This window comes from Dermacentor albipictus, unplaced genomic scaffold (assembly GCF_038994185.2).
Source record: "Dermacentor albipictus isolate Rhodes 1998 colony unplaced genomic scaffold, USDA_Dalb.pri_finalv2 scaffold_83, whole genome shotgun sequence".
Classification (NCBI taxonomy): domain Eukaryota; kingdom Metazoa; phylum Arthropoda; class Arachnida; order Ixodida; family Ixodidae; genus Dermacentor; species Dermacentor albipictus.
Genome location: NW_027225637.1, coordinates 216,238 through 238,242, shown reverse-complemented (window position 1 = coordinate 238,242; position 22,005 = coordinate 216,238). Strand labels below are relative to the sequence as shown.

Sequence of the window (22,005 nt, the reverse complement as noted above, 5' to 3'; positions counted from 1 at the left end):
AGTAATTGGGCGTGCGGACGCTCCTGTGTCGAGGCTTTAGCGACTTCGTTCGTGGCTAGGTGGTCTTTTTTTCTTCTTGTTGGCTGATGTTTTTGAAGAGTTTTGTTTTGCATGGAGCGGGGGCGCAAATTTTGAATTCGTGGTAAGCGTGGTAAACGTGCCGGCTTTGTCTGGGTCTGGCGGTTTCCCTCGTTGGGCCTGGGTGCTAGGCGGGACCTGTTTGATAGGCCTATTTAACTATCTCAGCTAGCTCTTCGAAGTGATTTGGCGGACGTGCTCGTTGAGCCTAAGGACGCAGGCCTAGCGATGAAACCAAACAAAGGGAAGGCCGTGGGGGATGCGGAGCAAGTGCAGTGCGACGAGTGCCTGCGCTGGTGCTCCCTCGACGAGACAAGTTTCCAGAGCTTAGCAGACGCGGAAGAGTCTAGCTTTACGTGCAGGCTGTGCGAAAAGGTCAGGGAAGCAGTCCAAAAACTGGAAGGAAATTGGACAGCCAAGTTCGAGGAGCTGAAAGCAGACCTGAAGGAGGAGCGGGAGAGGCGGTTAGCTTTGCAGGCGAAAGTCGCCGAGTTGGTCAAGGTGGAAGCGGTGCAGGCCGCGCAATTAGTAAGAACCGTGGCCGAGCTTGGAGAAGAGAAGGAAAGGAGAGCAGAACTGCATAGGCGTCTCGATGCGCTTGAGACACGCGCAGCGGAGAATGATGGGTCGGGACACCAAGCCGGAGGCAAAAGCACAGAAAGTAGGGTAGACCCTACATGCGAAGTCGGGGGCAGGGTGGCAGGGCAAGCGGTAGTCAGCTCGCCGCCGGTGAATCGGCGTAGTTATAGCGAAGCAGCGCAACACGCCCCGCGGGAGGCGACGCTGCAGCCACAGGAAGCCGGGAAGCAGGGAGAGGTAGGAGAGAGTGAAAGGGTGATTATCGCTGGCGACTCAAACATGGCTGGGTGCTCAAAAGCAATTGTGGAGAGGGTGAAAGGCGACAAAAGAGTGGCGGTAGGGACATTTCCAGGGCAGACACTGGGTTCTGTCATGGAGCGAGCAAAAGAAAAGCTCACGGAAAATGCCCACGTGCGCAACCTTGTCGTAGTAGCAGGTGGGCTAAATGACGTCCTGAACAGAAAAGGGCCAGGACCAACCCAGCGCTTGGCGAAGGGGGTGGACGACTTGCGCGAGCTATCCCCTCAGGTGCAGATCGTGGTGTGCACGGTGCCGGAGGTGCCTGTGCGTGACAGTCACGTACAAAGAGCCGTAATGGCTGCCAATGAGGCAATATGGAAAATGAGCCGAGAGAAAGGCTTCGAGGTTGTCGAAGTAAACAGGGAAGTGAGAAGTTGTGGTGGTTTTAAACGAGATGGGATCCACTTCAGTTATGCCTGTGCGTGATAGTCACGTACAAAGAGCCGTAATGGCTGCCAATGAGGCAATATGGAAAATGAGCCGAGAGAAAGGCTTCGAGGTTGTCGAAGTAAACAGGGAAGTGAGAAGTTGTGGTGGTTTTAAACGAGATGGGATCCACTTCAATTACAGGCTAGCACGAGAAGTGGGCTGGCGACTTGGGGGTCGCGCTGTTGCTTTTTTAGGGGGCCCGCGGGCGCTCGGGAGGTCAGAGTAGGCAATAATAAAGAAGGTCCCCTAGGGGAACAGCAGAAGAGCATCGCCGTCGATAAGAGAAAAAGGAGGAAAGCAAGAACAAGAGCTCGCCATGCAATAGGCTACATAAACATGCAGGGCGGCAGAAGAAAGGAACAGTGGGCAGAGATTGAGGAGCAGTTACATAGAGAACAAATAGGGGTATATGCGGTTACAGAAACGCACCTTAGAGACTCAGAAGAGCCGCCAGTTATTGAGAATTATGTATGGGAAGGGTGCAACAGAACTAAGTCGGAAAGAAAGGGAGGGGGAGTCAGAATGCTCATCCATCAGGGAGCCAAATGGAAAAGAGTAAATTCACAATGTCAAGAGCATCTTTGGTTATCAGGTACAATGAGTGGGAAAGAAACTTGGCTTGGAGTTACGTATTTGTGGACCGGAATAAATTGCACAGAGAAGAATAAAGAGTTAGTGGAATGCATAAGCGCTGATATTAGGGGTTTCGGGAATGGTGCTGAGATAGTCCTATTAGGTGACATGAATGCCCACATACAGGATTTAGACGGCTATACCGACAATAACGGGAAGTTAATGCTAGACCTTTGCGAGCAACATAACCTCATGATCGTGAATACAGGGCCTATGTGTGAAGGACAGATCACGTGGGAAGTGGGAAACCGGCAATCGACCATTGATTACTGTCTGATGACAGAAGGAATTCAGGATAAGTTGAGAGAAATGGTCATCGATGAGGAAGGGTTTAGCAGCATAGGAAGTGACCATAAACGCATCATTTTGAAAATGGGATATGTAGTTGGGAAAGAGAGCAACGAAAGCAAAATGGCCAGCCCAAATTTGAACACTGAACAAATAGCAAATATAGTCACTAGAGTGGAGGAAGAAATTGGCAAGTCGCCAAGTAAGGGGTGGGAATATGGTGAGCTTCTAAGTGTAGTAACGACAGAAATACGGAAAGAGAAACAACACGTTCATTGGAAAGGAAAAAAGAAACCGAAAAGCTGGTGGAACAAGAAGATACGAGAGGCGATCGCCGAAAGACAGAAAGCATCTCGAGAGCACAGGCAGGTAAAGAAGGCGCAGTTGCCACAGGATGAAGTAACCGGTAAATGGGAAATATACCGGGAGAAAAAGTCTATGGTTCAAATACTGCTGCAGGCAAAATTAAAAGGTGAAAGTGAAAGTTGGTTGTCAGAAATACGTGAGAAAAAGAAGGCCGCTCCTAGAATATTTTGGAATCACATAAAATTATTAGGCAGGAAATCAACAACAATACAACAACATATCCTAGACGAAGATGAAAACAGACTGGAAGGAGAAGCAGCAATAAATTACATCCAAAAAGTAACAGCCGAATCTTTCCAAGGCAAGGACGAGGTTGTATTTGAAGAAAAAAAGAGCATGAAAGAGACCCAAGGGGGAAAGGAGCTAGTGCTCACAAATTTAAACTGGAAGAAAGCGGAAGAGAAAATTCCTAAGCGCACAGCCACAGGGCTAGACGAGGTTCCCGTTAGGCTGATAAATGAACTGGGACCAAAAAGTAAGGAAGCTCTCGTGAAAGCAGTTGAAAAAACTTTAAAAGATAGACGAATACCAGACAGCTGGCGACAAAGTAGAATGAATTTAATTTATAAAGGTAAGGGGGAAAAAAGACAGAATTCACTCGTATAGACCGTTGACCATTACATCGGTAATATACAGGCTAGCAATGCAGGCAATCAAATTAAAGCTTCAAGCATGGGCAGAAAATAATGACATTTTGGGAGAGCTTCAGAATGGCTTTAGAATAGGTAGGCGTTTGGATGATAACTTGTTTGTTCTTACTCAGTGTATTGAAATATCAAAAGCAGAAAGCAGACCGTTGTATGTGGCCTTTTTGGACATTACAGGAGCATACGACAACGTAGACCGCAGCATTTTGTGGGATATTCTGGAAGGGGAAGGCTTAGGTAACGATTGTATACAGCTTTTGAGAGAGATTTACCTAGAAAATACTGTTTGCGTTGAATGGGAAGGGATGAGGAGCGCGGAGAAAGTTCATATCAACAAGGGACTGAGGCAGGGGCGCCCTTTATCCCCGCTGCTGTTTATGATGTACATGGTGAGGATGGAGAGGGCGCTAGAATATCGGGTTTAATCTCTCATACAAACAGGCAGGTACAGTAATAGAGCAGCAACTCCCAGGTTTATTTTATGCGGACGACATTGTGTTGCTCGCAAACAAGCAAAGTGATTTGCAACGTCTGGCTAATATCTGTGGACAGGAAGGCAACAATTTAGGTTTGAAATTTAGTGTTAGAAAATCAGGTGTTATTGTATTCAATGAAAACAGTGAACAGACAGTGGAGATACAGGGCCAAGAAATACCTCGGGTAACAGAATATAAATACCTTGGTATATGGATAAACGAAGGCAACGGATATATGGAAACACAGGAAAAAACCATAACAGTCAAGGGGAAGAGAAATGCAGCCATAATGAAGCACAGAGCGCTATGGAGATACAATAGGTACGAGGTCCTCCGAGGTATGTGGAAAGGGGTAATGGTTCCAGGACTTACTTTTGCAAATGCGGTTGTTTGCTTTAAATCAGGGGTACAATCAGGACTCGACGGGAACCAAAGGTCAGTGGGTCGCCTCGCATTGGGCGCTCACCGGAAGACTACAAATGAAGCTGTGCAAGGGGATATGGGCTGGACTAGTTTTGAAGTGAGGGAAGCTCGCAGTAAAATTGAGTATGAAGAACGGCTGAGGAATATGGAGGAAAGTAAATGGGCTGGGAGAGTGTTCAGGTATCTGTACAGGCAAAACATTGATTCACAGTGGAGGAAAAGAACTAGGAAGCTTACCAGCAAGTATGCGGCCTGTGGGGTGGGCAACACAGCAACAAAGAAGGTCAAGCGGAGAGTCAGAGAGGCTGAATTAATCTCATGGGTGGCGGCAATGGAAAAGAAACCTGCCATGAGTAACTACTTAAGGGGAAAAAACGAAATTAGGAAAGAAACCATTTATGATAACTCAAAGGGAAGCTCATTACTCTTCGAAGCGAGATCGGGATGCCTTAGAACACGCACGTATAAAGCGAGATATAAGAAGGAAGAAGAAGCATGTGCTTGCTGCGGTAAAGCTAGGGAAACGACGGAGCATATTTTATTCGAATGTGAAGACATCTATCGAGCGGTCGATTTAGGCACCACTGGCCTCCTTGAAGCCCTTGGGTTCAGCGGGGGCAGTGGTAAAGCAAACAGGTCCGCAATAGACATCAGTAAGAGGCGATTGGAGGATTGGTGGAAGAAAAGTAGGGAAACGACAAAGGACGGAGACGTACAAAAGCACAGTTCGCAATAGGGTATCAGAAAATTTGGACGTGGTAGTTCATAGTGTTTTTTTTTTCTCATGGGTTAACCTAGGTAGGATATTAGGCAGCATAGTAGCAAGAGCTTGGTGGCGCAAGCCACCGCCCCGTTCCAAAGGGGACGCTCATAACATCCATCCATCCATCCATGCTTTGCATTTAATAGAAGGCACTCGGCAACCTGCATCATCATCATCATCATTGTAAAAAAAAGAATCTAGAGAAGTTTGACAAATTGGTTCGAGAAATACAAAGACAATAGCCGAGCGTGGTGGAAACTGCCGTCACCCCATTTCAAAGAGGACGCCCCAGTAAAGCCCTTTGCGCATCCACCAACGAATCATGCAAGGTCAATGAACGATCAACGAAAGCGTGCAGTCGACGCCCGCGTCACCCGCGTTCGCGTCGCCGGTGTTCAGCATCGTTGGCTTCAAATGATGTTTATTTTATCACTGCGCGATCAGACAATTTTATGATCGTCGACAGTCGACAGCGCCGGCCAATTGAGCCGAGATAACGCGAACATGCTGAACACCGACCCTGCGGGCGGGTGCGCGTTATTTACGCGACGTAAAAAAAAAAATTCAATTTTCGACGGCAAAAGTGGGGGGTGGGTTCATTACGCGAGTGGGTTCATTACGCGAGTAAATACGGTATCCATCAAATATTGAGAAAATGAACGCGTCTAGGGCAGCTTAAGTCTTCTCGCCACCGGTCACAGCAGCACTTAAGGTGCTGAAAGAGCAAGCAGGCCATACAGCTGACATACGTTTTGCAGGGGTGGGTCCCACAGTTCAGTTTATGGAAAATGTGCACGGCTGGTTCCTGTTGATGGACATCAGTAACTGTGTCCAGCACATTCACCAAAAGTTGCCAGACAGCAAACAGTGCGCGACCGCTGACGACATCCGCCTGACATGGCTCTTGACATCTTTTCTTGAATATCTTGAAGAGATGAAGAACAAGTGCACAGAAAAGCAGTTCCTGAGCAAGGAAACACACAATGCACTGGTAATGACCACGAAGTCAAACGTGGAATGTGTGAAGTACCTGCTGTAAACTTCCAAATTCAAGTTCGCTCTGACACGCAAGCTTTCATCAGACCCAATGTCCTTTCTTGGAAGGCTACAAAGATCTGCTGGCAGCAATGACCAGACAAATGTCCAAGCTCTTCTTTCTGGGATTGAAAGGTGCTGAAGACTGGTAATATTTCAGTTTCTAAATGCAGCTATGTGGTTGACACCACAAGTCATGCATCAGGGGCACTGCATAACGCTGCTAAAGCAAGACACGATCACTCAGGCCACTTTCCAGCAGAAGCAATAAGGCTGCTTGAAGATCGGCCGAAAAAACCAGCCAGCCTTCTTCCAACGGTCGATATGGCAGCCATCTTGATGGTAGGAGGCTACCTGGCTTGTGCCGTTCAAGAACAGATTGACTGCAGCAGCTGTATTTCGCTTGTGTCAAAGCCATCTTCTGCTTCACCAAGCGACAGTCTGATCTGACATCAGGACAGAGGGCTCCTGTACCCTTCACATTAACTTGTACACGTGCTGCATGCCTTGAAAATGTATGTTGAGGTGATCCTGAGCAAGAGAAGAAACCTTGCAAAGCCACTGCAAGAAGCCGTCGAGAATGCTGTATCCATACTGGCAGACAGTGGAGTTTTGAAGTGTACTTGCCCTGAGCACCACCTGCAGTTTTTGAAGATTGTCTGCACGAAATATTTCAGGCCGATATTCACCAATTATGCATTGTTTGTAACAGACAAGAATGACATGGTAGAGACATTCTTTGTGAAGCCACTCTCCCGGAAATACTAAAGCTTTAAGTGAAGCCCGACATGGTAATAAAGTTTGATGTGCATCAGCATGTTTGCACTTCTTTCTTTTGGCATATTAACGCTGTGCTGTGCTCATAGGCAGTAACTGAGCTGGAAAATAATTGCATGTTGAGCGCCTATAAAATGACAGACCTGTATCAAATATTAAAGAGAGGCTGAGAAAGAATTGTACAGAAACCTCGAAATAGAGGGACGATGCGCAGTTCAGTTGTTTTTGCGGCTTCCACTTCTAAAAAAATGAAGTGAGCCGGAAGCAATGCAATTAGCAAGAATCGTGGTCAGTAAGTTGTGCAATTAGTGACAATTTTGCAATGAGAAAAGCTGCCTGTATTCACACAAAAGTTACCGTGACATTAGATACTTGTTAAGTGCAACGACGTACTGCTGCTCCGTGAAAAGATTTGAAAGCAAGTTTAAACTAATGAATATCAGGGAACAATCAATCAAAGAACCAGGCACAAGAGAACCTTACAAATGTAATGCACTTGTACCTCACAACAGAACTTAATTAAGTTCTGTTGCAATGCACTTAATTAAGCAAAAGAATATATATATATATATATATATATATATATATATATATATATATATATATATATATATATATATATATATATTCTTTTGCTTTATTAAGTGCATTGCAGCTAGTGCCTCAGCAGAGTACGGTGCTATGCACAGCGACTTTGTCGTCTGCTCCGGATGGATGTTATGGGCGTCCCCTTAGGAACGGGCTGGTGGGTTGCGCAACCAAGCTCTTCCAGGGCTGCTGGCGCTACCCATTGGCGGATCCTTGAACTAGCCTCGACGTCGCTAAATAATGGCGCGCCGCATAATCGAGCAGGCACTGAAAGTATAGAGGAGGCTATGCCTCAGCGCTAAAGCATAGCTAAAGCACTGGATGGGGCGAGGCTTCCAAACCAAAAGCAAAGTCCTCCTCTTCCCCCCCTCTCCTGTTCTTCTTCGTGTGTACAAATGTGCCGTTACAACATGAACAAGGAAAGCAACGAACGTGGGTATAATGAGCTGATTTGTGCGCTCATCCGTGTTTACCTTTGAAGGTGCTCGTAAGCGGCAGCAGCAAGGAAGCGAGTTTGTTTACCTGCTCGCTCACTACGTGCATATAGCATGACGCAACTCCACAACTCACACGTAAGAGCTGCTAACAAATTTTTATGTGCAGAAAATGCACTGTCACTACCTGAGAGCAGCATACGGAAAGTGCTGCCGCTTCAGCCGGAGTGGTCAGCGCAAGCAGTGAAGAAGGGAAAGAAATGCAGGCATGTCGTGCGTGACCACTGATAAGCACAATAGCACAGCAATCCCATGACACCCGCGTGAGAGACGCATAGCCAGCCTATAGGCAGGTTGCGAACATAGTTCCCGCACCTACTAAGGCACCCCTCACGGCGGCGAGCGCGGAACCGACAGGATACGTCTGGCCCGCTCGCGTTCGGAAAGCCTGTCTGTGCACTGTTTCGCGCGTAGCTGTTGCCTTTTCTGAGCAATGCCGAAGTGCAACCCGAGCTGTTGCGTAGTGGGCTGCCACAGCACGTACACCAACTCACGAGGAACCAAGTTTTACAGGTTTTCAAGCCGACCGTATGAAGCAGAACGGCGTCAACACTGGATAGCGCTCGTCCGACGGCATAAGCTGTTTTATGTCCCGGCGTTATGCCAAGTGCGCTAACGCTGAATTCTTTGCTTTTACAGCAATTGTGGCAGCAACGGGACACCTGCCGTGCGTACCAGGATATGCAGCAAACAAAATAGTTTGTTTGCACACTGTACCGCAGTAAAGCTGTGGAACTCTTTCCCATTCCTCTCCCATTCAAACAGCGCTAGGGCTTGCTGAGAGATTTGAGGAGAGGTTGCAGCTGTTTGACATGGCATACACCCTTCTGCGCCCAGCATATCAACTAAGGGGCAGTTAAGATCACCAACATTTCTGAAGACGTGGTTTATTGGAACCTCCTTTGCACGCACTGAAAAATCGCAACATAAAAGTATCACACTTTCAGTAACTTGGGCGAAAAAATTTTCCCAGCGTAGTCTAACACAACTGGCAAGTTCCTCCACTTTATTTGTGTTTAGGGAGAGCAACGTTATAATACCTCGGGTAGGTCTTACGAGTCGTTCGTACGCGCCACGCTCCTGGAAGATATGTTTTGGATTCGCATTTGCCGTCCTGTATGTACAGGGAAACTACCGCGGCATCCTTGTACTTCCCTGCGAAGCCAGCACGGCAATCGCAGCTCCCCGCTAGGATTTGTCTGCTGTCACCGATCTTCAAAATCAATGTCACCTATAATTTCATCTGTTCACACCATAGATAACGAAGTAACTTACGCTGAGCTTCACGCATCTCACTGGTGCTTTATGTTTCGTTTGCGGAATACACTGTCAGGATTGGGGGCTCAATCCCTTCGTCCGTGGTCCTTTGCCAAGATTGGAGTACGGCATGAATTCGAAGGTAGCTGGCCCATGCCGTCGTCCAACTTATTTACGCTGAGATCGTTGATGAAGTGAAGAACTGCTTCTCATCGAGAACGAAGGTAAAGGGTTTATTTACAGAAATTAACTCAGTCTAACATGACTGCTTGAGAAAAAGAGTAACAGTCCAACATGACTGCATGAGAGAAGTGACTCAGTCTAACATGACTGCTCAAGAGAAGTGTGTCCAACATTCGCACAACCACAGTTTTTATACACTCGATCCGCCGGTCCTACGACGCGGCGGCTGTTCGTTTACACATCACCAACTCGCAGCTGCTCTGAAGACCAGTTTACAGACACAAAGGCACTCACATTCCGAAGCCCAAGCGACGGCGTTGAAGGGGGTGCCGTTCCGGAAAGTATCGACGCCGCTCGAGGGTCGCTCGTTGTTTTGCGTCATGCAGAACCGTGAGAAGCGCAAAAATAAGTCGTTCCCGCGGTAGCTTCTCCAGGCGTGTCAGATCAGCTCCGCGTTGGGGAACTCTGGAATCATTGTCCACACACCAAACTCGTCCCGTCACAATGTCGAAGGGGCTGGAGGAAGGCGGCGGATTCCAGCGCAAAGGTCGCTCCTTTGAACGCCTCGCAGCTGCAGCGACGGAGAGGGGGAGGTGCGCGTCTTGCACCCCTTGTCGTAATCGGGTGGCAAGGTGGCAATCTTGTTGCGCAACTCGCCATTCTTGACAGCGCCTCCATGGCCCGAAAAGTCTCGACTGTCTAGCGCTGACAACCGCTAGGCAGGAAGAGAACGGCTGCTGGTCAGGGGGGGATGGATGTCTTGGCTCGCAGTGACCACTTGTGCATTGATGTCACCGCCCCAAAACATCCAACAAGGACAGGCAACTGCAAAATGAACCCCACAACACGGCTCTGCGCCGAGATGACGTGCATTGGCTCTCACTTTAGACTCACTAGGCTTCAAAAAAACAACATAACTGCAGAAAAAAAAAATGCTGCATTTCACTATGCCAATTTCTGAAGCAAATTCCTGCTGACAAATTCAGCAATCAATGGAGGGAATTCTGCTAAATGAGAGGGGATTTTCTTCGCCTAAAGAAAAGCTAACACTAGTAACCCTAAAATTTAGGCGGGACCCTCAAACGCAGAATTCAAATTAGCCTGCTCAAACCATCCGCATTGCTATGCCACTTTCCCTTCTTATATCTAACGGAGAAGTTGTACTCTTGGAGAGTGAGGCTCCATCGGAGCAAGCGGCCGTTTTTGTGTGACATTTGATTGAGCCACGTCAGAGGACAGTGGTCGGTCTCGAAGATGAACTTCGCTCCGTACAAGTAACACGACAACTTCTGGGCGGCCCAAACCAAACAAGCGCATTCCTTCTCTGAAGCGCTGTAGGCTTCCTCTCTTACATTTAGTTTACGGCTGGCGTAGAGGATAGGATGCTCCTCGTTATCGTCGCCGACTTGACTATGTACCACGCCCATACCTCTGTCGCTTGCGTCGCATTGAACTATGAATTCCTTTGTGTAGTCTGGCGCGCGAAGCACAGGGCGAGAAACCAATAGCGTTTTCAAACTTTGAAAAGCGTTCTCTTTGTCCTTATCCCAGTGTACGTTACTCGGTGCTCCCTTTCGGAGGGCGTCTGTTAATGGACTTGCCAATTGCGAGTAATTCGGAATGTACCGTTGATAGTACCCCACAAGTCCCAAAAATGAACGAACGTCCGTTTTCGTGCGCGGCTGAGAAAAATCTCCAATCGTCGCTATTTTCAGCTCAGCCGGCCGTCTCATGCCCTGACCAACAACATGGCCCAGATAAGTAACCTGCGAACAACCAAACCTACACTTTTCCGCTTTCATCGTTAAGCCGGCTTCCCTCAACCGTGAGAACACCTGTTTGAGGTGCGATACGTGTTGTTCCCAGCTGTCCGAAAAAATGGCTACATCATCAAGATAAGGTAAGGCGAACTCCTGCAAGTCTTTTAGGACAATATCCATTAACTTAGAGAAGCTAAACGGCGCGTTCTTCAGCCCGAAGCTGAGTGCGAGAGGGCGAAAAGTGCCCACAGGCGAGATGAATGCAGCATAGCGGCTGGCACTTTCTGAAAGGGGAACTTGCCAGTACCCCCGCACGAGATCTATAGTTGAAATGTATTTAGCAGCGCTAACTCTTTCAATTCGTTCCTCAATGTTGGGGTATCGGGTACAGCTGATCCCTAGTGATCGCATTTAACTTCCTGTAGTCAACACACGGACGAGGGTCCTTGTTAGGGGTTTCTACGAGTATTAGCGGTGACGTGTAGTCACTCTCAGCGGGCTCAATAACTCCCAACTCTAGCATGCGCTCTATCTCTGCCTCCATAATCTCTCTCTGTCTTGGAGACACCCTGTAAGGTTTTGATCTTACTGGTTCGGTAGAGGTCAGCTCAATTTCATGCGTTATCAGTTCGGTTCTACCCGGCCGATCGCTGAATCTGTCGAGATATTCCCCTAACACCCCTTTAAGCTCATCTAGCTGCTCGGGTTTTAGAGCATGCGAGCTTACCGAGTGTTCTACTACTTCTTCTAGGCCGATTTCAGAGTTGGAGGTTGCCCTATCCTCCTTAAACTTGGTACCGATGCCATCCGGCTCTTTGACAGTATAGTTAACGACTCCGCTCCGCTCTACATACGGCTTCATCAAATTACAGTGATATATCCTCACTTCCTTCCTGCGACCGGGCATTCTCAAAGCATAGTTAGTTTCTGAAAGTTTGTGCAACACTTTAACGGGCCCGTCCCAGTGAACTTCAAGCTTGTTCTTTCTTGAAGGTTTGAGGATCATTACCTGGTCTCCGGCGTTAAACGTACGAAGCCTCGCATTCCTGTCGTAATAGAATTTGGCGTTCTTTTGAGCTAGTGCCATGTTCTTTCCGACTAGTTCTTGGGTCGCGCTTAGCCGTTCCAGTAAATTTAGTACGTATTCAACCACGGTTGGACTCTCCCCTCTTTCCTCCCACATCTCTCTTAACATTCTCAGTGGAGAACGGAGTGTCCTCCCATACACTAGTTCTGCTGGTGAGAACCCTGTCGCTTCATGTGGAACCGTTCGCAAAGCAAACAAAGTTGCCGGCAGACAGTTCTCCCAGTCCTCCTTGTGCTCGTAACAGAGCGCACGCAAAACTCGCTTAAGCACCGAATGCCACCTCTCTACACTGTTTGACTGAGGGTGATAGATAGAACTGTGTATTAACTTTACCCCGCACTTTTGCAAGAATGTGGAAGTCAGTGCGCTCGTGAATACTGACCCTTGATCCGCCTGAATTTCGGCTGGAAACCCAACTCGTGCAAACACTGTCAAAAGCGCGTCTACTACTTCAGTGGAGCTGAGCTCTTTCAAAGGGATTGCTTCTGGAAACTTGGTAGCCGGACACAGCATGGTAAACAAGTACCTGTAGCCTGATTTTGTTTTTGGAAGAGGCCCTACCGTGTCTATTACAAGCCGTCTGAAAGGCTCTGTTATTAAGGGCACTACCTTCAGTGGAGCTTTCCAAGTCTCTCCTGGTTTACCAGAACGCTGGCAGGCGTCGCATGATCTTACAAAGTTTTCTACATCTTTGAAACAGCCAGGCCAGTAGTATTCCATAAGCAGTCTTTCCTTTGATTTGTTTATGCCTAGGTGGCCGGACCACCCATTTCCATGACAAAGACTCAAAAGGTCCTCCCTATACTTAGTAGGTATGACTAACTGATCTAAAATCTTACCCTTTCGATCTCTGTAATGCCGATACAACAATCCTCCTCTCTCATGTATCGTTACGTTGCGCCTAGCAATGCCTTCTTTAGCTGTGTCACGTAATTTAGCTAAGCTCTCATCATTCTTTTGCTCAGCTGCCAGTGACTCTCTATCCACGCGTAAGAGTTGATCAAAGTTCTTTGAGGCCGGCGATAATAACGACCCTGTCTCGCTTGTGAGCGCGTCTGCTTGCTCTTCCTGCAGGCTAGAACTCTGACACTCTAGTGCTACGCTCTCATTGAGCTGGTCAGCTGGCAGGCTCTCCTCAACTGTTCTTTTTTCCCTCGGGCCTAGCTCGGATTCGGGTACTGAAGTTATTCCCTTTTTTGCTTCCGCTGGAGGAGCTTGAGCATTTTCAGCCGAAAGCGCCGCGATCTTACGAGCTTGGCCTCGGGTCAATGCCTGTACTATGCCCTCTCCCAGTTTGAGCCCTCTGTCACGCAGTAACTGATTCGAGCGATTCGAAAAGATGTAGGGATACTGCAGTGACAAAAATTTGGAAACTGCAGCCTCAGTCTCTAGCTCCCCGAATGGTCCACTGATTTTGACTTTGGCCATGGGCAGACACACGCTGTGTTCTTCTACAACCTGTTTTATCCATGCTACTTCTCCGGTGAAGTCATCTACCATCACGTAGGACGGATGGACAATGTCCAGCGTGGCGGGACTGTCTCTTAGCACTCGGCATGGTTTTCCATTAACTTGCAGGTCGTGGAGATACGGACTTAAAAGTTCCATATTCTCATCCTTTTCCTCCACGTAGGAAAAAACTACGCTAGACTTCTCGCAGTTTACAGCTATATGTCCAAGTTTGTGGCATTTGTAACAGCGAATTGGTCTAACAGATTCGAATTTTCTTTTCTGTTCTTTTTGTGCGGTTTCTCCGTTAAGTTTCTCCTCGCTCTTTTCTGCGGGCTTTTCCGCCATGTCTACAGGCTCGGATCGTCTAGTTGGCGCACCCTTTTTGAACGGAAATGGTTTCCGCGGTCCATTTCGACCGTCCCAGTTTCCCTCCTCGGCGTTCAATTTTCTACGGGTTGCATACTCTTCGGCTAATTCAGCCGCCCTTTCCACAGTGTTTACATTACCTCTGTCTTGCACCCACAGTTTCACAGCTTGGGGGATGGTTTTGTAAAACTGCTCTAGACACATGCATTCAATGATCATGTCTCTGCTGTCGTATGCTTCCGCGCTTTTAAGCCACTCGACTAGGTTGGCCTTTAAGCTATACGCAAACTCCGGATAGCCCTCGCTATCTTTCTTGCCTGTGCTCCTAAACCTTTGCCGAAAAGCTTCGGCTGAAAGGTGGTATTTCTTCAGGAGACTAGCCTTAACTTTTGCATAATCATATGCATCCTGCACACTCAGTCTGGCGATTACTTCCGCCGCCTCACACGGCAACATAGACAGCAACCGCTGTGGCCATGTACTCGGGCCGAAGTTCATCTTCTCGCAAGTCCTTTCAAAATTGCTTAGGAACAAGCCTATGTCGGTCCCGACCTCAAATGGCTTTAATAGCCTGTCCATGCGGTATGATTCTGCCTCACTTGATCGTCCTAGAGCGCCTTCACTTCCTTGAGACAACTCCAAACGTTTGCTTTCAAGTTCAAGTTGCATTTTTCTTAACTCGCGATCTTTATCGCGTTCCTCCCTTTCTTTTCTCTCTCGTTCTTCTCTCTTTTTCAGAAGTTCAAACCCCAGTTGAACTTCTTCCTCACTGGCCTGTTCGGAAATGATATGCAATAATTCTGATTTTAGCATTTCTTTACGTACATCTAGGCCCAGTTCCTCACCAACAATCAACAACTCGTCTCTCAGCAGTGTCCTTAATTCCATGACTGCTGCTTTACTGCCTTGATTCTGCTCTCTAAATCTAGCTAGTAAAACACAACCTAGCTAACACACAACAATCTAGCTTCCCTACTGTTCTAAACATAACAACCACAAAATGAAGCCTAGAGAGTCAAAGCAAAAACCAAGCACTCACCGCAGATACAGCACCATGTCGCAAAGTCCATCTCACCGCTGTCAGCCAGTTGTCAGGATTGGGGGCTCAATCCCTTCGTCCGTGGTCCTTTGCCAAGATTGGAGTACGGCATGAATTCGAAGGTAGCTGGCCCATGCCGTCGTCCAACTTATTTACGCTGAGATCGTTGATGAAGTGAAGAACTGCTTCTCATCGAGAACGAAGGAAAAGGGTTTATTTACAGAAATTAACTCAGTCTAACATGACTGCTTGAGAAAAAGAGTAACAGTCCAACATGACTGCATGAGAGAAGTGACTCAGTCTAACATGACTGCTCAAGAGAAGTGTGTCCAACATTCGCACAACCACAGTTTTTATACACTCGATCCGCCGGTCCTACGACGCGGCGGCTGTTCGTTTACACATCACCAACTCGCAGCTGCTCTGAAGACCAGTTTACAGACACAAAGGCACTCACATTCCGAAGCCCAAGCGACGGCGTTGAAGGGGGTGCCGTTCCGGAAAGTATCGACGCCGCTCGAGGGTTGCTCGTTGTTTTGCGTCATGCAGAACCGTGAGAAGCGCAAAAATAAGTCGTTCCCGCGGTAGCTTCTCCAGGCGTGTCAGATCAGCTCCGCGTTGGGGAACTCTGGAATCATTGTCCACACACCAAACTCGTCCCGTCACAATGTCGAAGGGGCTGGAGGAAGGCGGCGGATTCCAGCGCAAAGGGCGCTCCTTTGAACGCCTCGCAGCTGCAGCGACGGAGAGGGGGAGGTGCGCGTCTTGCACCCCTTGTCGTAATCGGGTGGCAAGGTGGCAATCTTGTTGCGCAACTCGCCATTCTTGACAACACCTAGCAATCACTTCGATCAGTGCGAGTTCAACACTTTCGTCATGCGTAGACGTGCCCCACTTCAAATTGACGACTTCCTATCTCTAAATTCTTCTCACGAAAAAAGCTGTCAAGATCTTGTAATTCCCGAAACCCGGTTACAATTAATATCGGCACGCTGTTTGCGCGCCGTCGCTACCGTTTGACAGGGCGCCAAACATGCAGCGCAAGCTGCTGACGCCGTGAGTAATCCTACCGCATTCGCGCAACTATTCGTCAGATGGCGCTAGGGGTCGGAAAGACAGGGCGCCGCCTAGCACTTGCAACGTGCCCATAGTCATCTGATAAAGGTGGACCCATTCTACAGCATAAAAGACCCATGCAACAACATTCGCAGCACTGACAGTTCAGTGCATATGCATGTGTTGGCGAGTATGGCACTTTTTTCACATCGCAACTAAACCCAGGCTGGTTGCGCGTTGCCAACAGTGGCACTCTACTGTTTCAACTAGGGGCAGCGCATAGAAATTGCTGAAGTGCTCATACAAGGCACCTTGTGATCTCTGCGAGTGCAGCAACCGCTGCGTGCTAGCTGTAATTTCGGGACCGCGTTATACCGCACGAATTCGCAAACGCGGTTGCGCCTACAAAGAGCAGGTAACTGTGCTAAACTACGAGAAGTACTCTGACCTTTGTGCAAGGTATAATCGAAAAGACCCGAACGACGGCATAGAATAAAGAACCATCATTAGAGGAGGCAAACTGTACCTTTCGCAGTGGTACCAGAAGACATTCTGCTCCGTCTCGTAGTTTGTGTGAACTCTTGAGCTGTTGTATGAGCATGTAATGTACGACAGAATATTGCAGCAAAGCTTTTACAATTACGGACGATCTGGATAAACGTAAACTGCGCCTGACGCTGGACCGTTAACGCCCGCACTTACAAGCGGGGCGGCAGAAGTGAAAGACGGCTTCGAGTTCGTCTGCCTTGACTCCGTGTGACCGTATTCCCGCCTCTCTTGGCATAGAGTTTCTCACTATAACACCTAGAGGGTAATCTGGCGCCACCGTCTATGGGAGTTTCTTAAGGGGACACCGTGCCGTCATGGGAATGACGGGATATGTGTCTGCGAGGCTCGTGTTGGCTGGTGTTGTAAGAGGCTTCGTCTAAAACGTGGATATGGCTACGCAAATAACGCGTTCTCAAAGTAAAAACCTTCACAAAATGTTTCATTCACGCATATTACATCCTTACTCACCCACGATGCATGACCAAGCGAAGAAAAGCCAGAACAGACGACCAACTGTTTCAAAGCGAGCGCGAACCTTGTCGTCTGTCCTCCAACTTTAGCTGCCCGCTGATACTTTTTACGTAACATGTAGTCATACACACAATAACAAGTTCTCATAGTTAAACAAAGCATGTTTTTGCGTAATAATAAAGCTAAAACAGCTTTTCAAGTGCTGTTTTTGTAGAAAATGAATCATTGTGACAGACGGAACGGTACTTGCCAAGCGCGTCTTCAAGGTGTCCTGTCTCTACGAGAACGATGCCAATCCGAATCCACAATATACCGGCATTCCCATGCATACCACAGCGCAGCAGCGCCAGATTTCCCTCTAGGTAATGTAGTGAGAAACTCTATGTCTCTTGGGGAGGCATCGCGCCATGTTTGCTTTCTTGGATGGCTGGATGGATGGATGGCGGCTATACCATTTGTAACGGGCGATGGCTGGCGCCACCTAGCCTTTTGCTCCCCCTCCTATTTTACCATTATTCTTTTTTTTTCTTTTCTTTATATCCTCTTTTCCATAACCTAGTTTTCACTCCCCTCCTCCCTCTAAAATAACTACGTATCTAAAACAGTAGTGGAAACATTATCTCCCGATTTATGGTATTATCTATCCCTTGACTTCCTCCACCAATCCTCTGGCCTCCCCTTCGTTACTGCCACTCTTTTCTCGTCTATTTGCCCTTGTTCCCCGGGAAAACCTAATGCCCCTTCCATATCTGCCACTGTTCCCTCTGCCAGGGTCGGGCGAAGGTCTGTGCATCTCAGCACTACGTGCTCAGTGGTCTCAATTTCAGCTCCGCAAGCCGTGCACCGAAGGTCCACGTCTTCAAATTTAGCCCTGTATGTTTTCGTTCTCAAAACTCCCGTCCTAGCTTCGAATAATAGTGAGCTGCCCCACGAGTTATCAAATAAGAGCTCTCTCTTAATCTCCTGTTTTTGTGACCTATACATTGACAGCGCTGGCTTTCCGAGCATTCTTTCTTCCCACATTTTTCTTTCCGTCTCCTTCACCTCCTTTTCCACACTGGAACCATGTTGGACATTGTTCTTGAACAGAACAATGTCATCAACAAACCGAAGGTAGCCGAGAGTTTTGCCGTCGATCTTTACTCCTAAGCCTTCCCTGTTTATTGGCTTGAATTCTTCTAAGCATGTAGTGAATGGCTTTGGAGAAATTGTGCCTCCCTGTATGACCCCTTTCTCTATTAGCCCCGAGAACGAACACGAGCGGCGCTGCGAGCGCCGCTCGCGTGACGTCAGGGAGGGGACTCGCGCCTGTCGTCTGCTACAGTTCGTGCGTTGTACGGGCGCTTTCTGCGGTGTTTTCGTTTGTTCGCCCTCGTTCTCTCTGCTTGTATACTTATGGTGGTCGTCTCAAATATATTTTTATGACGTCTTCCTTTGCGAACATTTATTCAAAGAGCTAATTTCTTAGACAACAATGCAGCTCTCGAAGGCAACGCTACAGTGCCAGCCGAAGCGACGCAGACCAGCCCATTGCGGGTTTTTCATACGCGGATAGACAATCGCAAAAGCATAGCCTATAGGAATCCAGTTATGATACCATACCTGCCGCGGTGCAACAAGTATGTCACAAAGCTGGCTATATATGACTACTACAGCAGTTACGTTGATTTTATTCCGCTAAAACAGGTTTGCTCACGACGAGTAGTTCATGGTATAATATCGAATTTTTGCATTTCCTCACAGAAACGCTCGGCAGTAGCACGGTGACTTAACTAATACTGGAGCTTAGATTCTACACGCCTCACTTGCTTCTTTAACTGCTTGTCAACATTAGGCGGTTCTTCACGTGTTTATTTTTTTTAAGCAGCGGAAATTTGAAGTAAAGTTAATGAAGGCTTACAGTTATTTACAGAGTACAAATAGGAATGTACCAATATATATTCCCTTTTCCGTGCTACACGTTCAACTCACCTCTTTAGAGCGCGTTTGTTAATGATTAATAATGCATGTTATGTTCCTCTTTTTTTGTCTATGTTACCAAGTGAATATCATTTATTTATTTCAATGCCGCAGTGTGTTTTGCATTGTTATCGTGGAAATATTTCACTGTGCTTTCATATATTGTATAACTGCAATGTTTTATGGCCACTATATAGATGTAATTTATATGGCGCTTGATGTGTTACCCCATGCAGCCATATTGTACCTGAGAGGGTGATATTACCTCAAGCCGCGTCTGTGCGGCTTTTTTTCCCTCATCCACCTCCATTTACCACTCCTCTGTACATGTGTGTGTGTAAACGGAAATTAATAAATCAAATCACATCAAACTCACTTGAGAAATTTACTGGTGCTTGTTGCTTAAGGAATATACATGACGAATCTGTTTGGCAAACTGACACAGGCTGCTCGGCCCAATTTTTTTAGTGAAGTATGCCTGCTGGACCACATAGCTGTAGCCAGAAAGCAGTCGAAGCGTCAATGACTAGTAGTATGGGACATATTGAAGATATCGAAATTCCCCCTGTGGAGGGTCAGAAATCAAGCGAAAGTATATGCAAGGCTTGTGGTGCTTTCTTTATGAATGTTTGCGATTGGATTGGAGCAAACTTAAATTAGCCTGCAAGGTTCTCTTTTAAGTACCGACGAAGCGAATAGTTATCCGTTTGTATAATTAAATAATGCTGGATCGAGACATGGTGAGACAAAAGGTGCTTGAATTTTCCTTTTGTAGGCAATATAAGCTGCGTAGTAGTAGCTCGAGAATACTTTAGCCATTCCAGTTGGCACTGTAAAAAAATGCTTTATGGTTTTAATTCGAAGTTGAAGTGAACTGATGGGTTTCACGAACATAGCGTGCCTCGCCATACGGACAGTCGATTGCTACCATTACGTGATCAGGGGTGGGCCATATTGTCGATAAAGGCTACTGAGGGCCACTATGATACATTTCATCACTTTCAATTGAGTGGCTGTCGATCTAAACAACGAAACTTTTCTCTCAGGTGATTGCTACTATGGTGTTTGTGAATTAACTATGTAAATACTCTACATGACACGCCGTCGTGTTAGCAGCCATGAGCAATTCGTTTTTTGGAGGCCTGTTTCAGAGGGGGATGAAAGTAGCAGCAAACATTTTCATAAGAAGTGCGCGTCTAACTATTTTTTTACGCATTAATGAATGGCCATATTTGAATAGAACAACACAACAGAGTAATAGGAATCATGATGACAGCTTCGCTGGGCAGTGTCTTTCTAATATCGGATAACATGTTGACGCCAATTACCAAATTTTTCTTCCACGTAAAATGCAATACCTCTCATAGCTAAATACTAAAGGAATGTTAAGTGTTTAGCGAAGCATCATACACAACTTCGCGCGTTGAATTTGCAGATATTCTCTTTTTAGTCAAAATTTACCGATAGACACGGCGCATATATGCATTGCAAAAACTTGTAGACCCCTTTAACGCTACTTAGCTTGCGATATCCAAGTCGCAAAGTTTCTCGACTCACACGCTTTTGAAGAAGAAACTGTGGTTAAGGTATTGCAGCTGAAAGAAGCCGACTTATTCTTCAATACGTACGGTTCGAGCCACCTATACCCCAAGCATACACGAAGGGAACGAGCGCGCGCGGCAGCCGAGCGAGCCGGAGCGAGCGGCGTCCTGGCCGTGACGTCACTCGCGAGAGGGCGCCATTGCTCTTTCTCGGGGCTAATAGGTATCTCCCTGCTTTTCTTGTGTAGAATTAAGGTAGGTGTAGAACCTCTGTGGAAATTCTTACGCGAAGGATGAGTCAGTAAGACGAGAAACTATTTACATATTATAGTTACAACAACGGTTGCAGCGAAGACCGGTCAGATTCACAGCGCGAGCCCAGTTCATTCTTCCTCCTCTTTTCTGGAGTGATGGCGCCCACGCGCCTCGTTCAAACAAACAAATACCACACGCGTGCAGCAATATTTTCCAAGCTTTTTACGTAAGCGTTCTGTACTCCTTGATTACGTAGTGCCTCTATGACTGCTGGTATCTCTACTGAATCAAATGCATTTGCGTAATCTATATAAGCCACATAGAGAGGCTTATTGTACTCTGCAAATTTCGCGATAATCTGATTGATGACATGGATGTGATCCATTGTAAGGTATCTCTTCCAGAAGCCAGCCTGTTCCCTTGGTTGACAAAATCGAGTGTTGCCCTTATTCCATTGGAGATTATTTTGGTAAATGTTTTACATAATACTGGGAGCAAGCTAATGGGCCTATAATTTTTCAATTCTTTAATGTTTCCTTTTTTGTGGATTAGTATAATGTCTGCATTCTTCCAGTTTTCTGGGACCCTTGCAGTCGATAGACACTTCGTATAAAGAGCCGCCAGCTTTCCAAACATTATGTCGCCTCCATCTTTGAATAAATCGATAGTTGTTCCACCTTCTCCTCCCACTCTTCATCGTTTCATGTCTTGCAGGGCCCTTCTGACCTCATCGCTAGTTATAGGAAAATTTCTGTATCCTTTTCATTACTGTTTCTAAGTGAGGTGTCGTGACTCCTCTGGGTACTATATACAGGTCAGCTTAGAATTTTTCCTCTGCTTTTACTATATCTTCGTGATTGCTGATGATATTATCCTTCTTATCTTTTAGTGCATACATCACGGTTTGTCCTATGCCAGGTTTCTTTTTTACCTATTTCAGGCTGCGTTCAATTTTTTACGGCTTCTTCAGTCTTTCTCATGTTATAGTTTCGAATATCAGTTATTTTCGCCTTGTTGATCAGTTTTGACAGTTCCGCGAATTGCGTAACGCTGTGCGGCCGCCATTCCCATAGAACCGCGTAGAGCGCAGAGCTCTGCGATTCTAGACGTACTGCGCTCACCGCGAAAGGTTAAAAAACACTCACATAAGCACA

The 22,005-nt window shown here is 47.0% G+C and overlaps 1 pseudogene; it reads right to left on the bottom strand.

The window, feature by feature from the left end:
- LOC139053227 (zinc finger protein 782-like) overlaps positions 1-16,692 on the bottom strand; it is a 44,566-nt pseudogene extending 27,874 nt beyond the window's left edge.
- Between the last annotated feature and the right edge of the window lie 5,313 nt (positions 16,693-22,005).